Source organism: Monopterus albus, unplaced genomic scaffold (assembly GCF_001952655.1).
Source record: "Monopterus albus unplaced genomic scaffold, M_albus_1.0 scaffold128.1, whole genome shotgun sequence".
Classification (NCBI taxonomy): domain Eukaryota; kingdom Metazoa; phylum Chordata; class Actinopteri; order Synbranchiformes; family Synbranchidae; genus Monopterus; species Monopterus albus.
The window spans coordinates 47,314-50,258 of record NW_018128008.1 but is presented as its reverse complement, the minus strand read 5'-3'; positions in this window follow the sequence as shown (position 1 = coordinate 50,258).

Here is a 2,945-nt window from a genome sequence, read left to right as displayed (position 1 = left end):
CATTCTGTCTCTCACTTGTTGAGGTGTACCTACGATGAAAATTACAGAACTGTCCATTCTCTGTAAGTGGGAAAACTTGAAAAATCGGCAGTGTATCAAATACTTACTTGCCCCACTGTAGGTGTGCATATATGAAATATGTGTATGTGCTTGTCTTTGTGTGTTAACAACAGAACATTTAACAAATGTTAGCATGATAATAAACTTAACCCATGATTTTAAATAGGGGAAGAGTCCTAAAGTAAGTTACCATGACATAAAATCATGCTGCAGACTAATACCAGCAGGTAAAACTTGTCCTGAGTGATTCCTGCCGTCTCTCTCACAGACACAGAGTGAACAAAGGACAGACTCCAGTCGACCACATGAACATCATCTTCTCTGTGAGGAGTTCACCACTAAACCAGTATGTCTTATAAAACCATGCTTGTTGGGAAGACGCCCTAAACAGCCGTTGTCCACGACCTGCTCAGCAGCAGACAGACGCAGTCAGAGACCAGCTGGGGAACACGGTGGAGATTTACTGTGGGTATGAGCATCCTCATGGATGAACTAGCTGCGACTGCTCACACTGACCAGATCTCCGCTGCAGTGGTTCTTCTTCTCTGGCTGTCTCTGCTCTTTAATTTTCCCTCCCAGTTTGTACCATTTGTCTTTTCCACATCCCGGCTTCTCCTTGTTTATTACGAACAGTCACCTTCACATCTACATGTTGCATGTTGTGAGTTGTATTGAGAATCACAGAGCAGATGAGCTGTTTCTGTTTCATATGACTGTGCCTCATTTGAACCTAACACTTCACATTTGTTGGCATTAAGTCTTCATCCTTTGGCTTTGTGTGAAGCACACCATTAGTTTTTGTTCCTCTGAACTCTCAGGGTCGGAGGTTTTATGGCACTTGGTCTGATGTGACATAATCAGAATGAATGGCCTAAATTCAGGAGCACGTGGCTGCCAGTCAGAGAGAGAGAGAAGATTAATGAATGAAGCAGAGGCACAGTGACTTTCAACAGCAGACTTCACATCCTAAACAGGCATCAGAGCTGAGTTAAAGGAGGCAGAGACATTTAATATCTCATCAAATGTCAAATGTTAGCCCCACAGAGAATTCTATTAGGAAACCACGTGATTAATGCCAAAGATCAGCATGTTGTCATGATTCTGTCCCGTTTGCTTCCTGTCATGCTTTTATTTTGACACTACTTCCTGTCCCCAGCTCACCCTGACTCCTGGGAACTTTAGCTCATTATCCAAATTTGTTTCACCTGCTTCTGATTACCCACACCTGCTAACAACAGTATATAGTAGCTGCTCACCCTGTTGGAAGCTGCCAGATTGTTCTAACCCATGTCAGACTTTTCAGTGTTTTTCCTTGTGCCTGGTTTTTCCTTGTGCCTGGTTTTTCCTGTTTTGACCCCGGATTGTATTTTGACAATTGTGTTCTGCCTTGCCCTCCTGATTAAGACCGCTTTTTGTGTATGGATTATCGGACCCTGGATTGTATTAATGACCTGAGAGTGTGTTTCGTGTTTTACGTAGTTCTCTATCATTTTTTTTTCCAGTGTGCTGATTAAAGAGACGGTGTTTTACTTTTTCTCGTCTGGCTCTATAATTGAGTTCACCCCTCGACATTATCGGCAGGTTCACGCGTTGATTCTTGATACATGTCTAACCCACATAAAGCTGTTCTGATGACTAGGGATCTATAATCTGTGGAGGTTTCTGGTAAACTGGCTCAATGGTTAATTATTAAATCCAGTTGGAATGATGGTGGGGATCAGGCTGCACATACTCAACAGTTGTACACATAGTGTAACTGTGCAAACACATGTTGGACTGTAGATGTGGGATTTTTTTTTTAGCCTATATTTATCCTCCTTCAGTCAAATTGTCTTGTTAAAAGTTATTAAATGAGCAGTAATCAGCTTCTGTGTGCAGTGTAACCACAGATGTACAGCCTCACTGGATCACTGTGACAAAATGTTAAAGCATGATGATTCTCGGGCAGGTTGTGCAGTTATAATGACCATCTTTCTCTATGACCTACTGTATAAGTGCAGTTATGAGTGTTTATCTGTGAGGACATCAGGGACAACAATATCCTGGGGCGGTGACTAAAAAATATGTGTTGTGTGTACGTGTCAAATGCAACTGTCATAGGAATGCAGGAGGCGTCATCTGAGAACTCATTGTCCAGTTCTCTTTACAGTTCTGGCATAAAGATGGAAGGAGAGGAGAGGAACACTTACAGGAAAAGCCAAAGGCTGCTGAAAGGGTGACACACTGTACAGTAACTCTTCTTATGTGCAGTGTAATTTTTCTTGGCTCAGGAGTCGTCTAGAATGCATTAGATTCAAGATCAGTGGGGAAAAACTAAGTACATCTACTCAACTACTGGGTATAAATCCAATGTTCATGCATTTACACTTCATTGGAATATTTCCTATTGATGAAACTTCATACGTCTCTACTACATTTCAGGTGCAAACACTATACTTTTTACTGCACCACACTGATCTTACAGAAGATAGTATGCAGATTCAGAGGAACAAAACAACATATAACCAACAAATAAATGATCACGTTATCACAGGCTGTGATCAGACTTTATTGATCCCCGGTGGGAAACTCAGCAGCTACCCAGCAGGATGGAAAGTACTTTACAGTATGAGTATAAAAGGTAGTTAACATAAGCTCCCCCTTTACCAGCTGCATAATATGAACACAACTAAAGAATTGCATTTTCTGAAGAAAATGCGTATGGATGCTGAGTGCTGAAAGATTGCCCTGAAAATGCTGAACATTTTGACACCTGAATGGTTTTACTAGCTGAAATTATGCTGAATTAGAATTTTCCCATTCAATTAAATGTGGCAAGATTTTTAAAATAAAGCTAAATATTTTAAATGTATGAGGTTTATAAAAATTCTGAAGAGAAGCAGGAA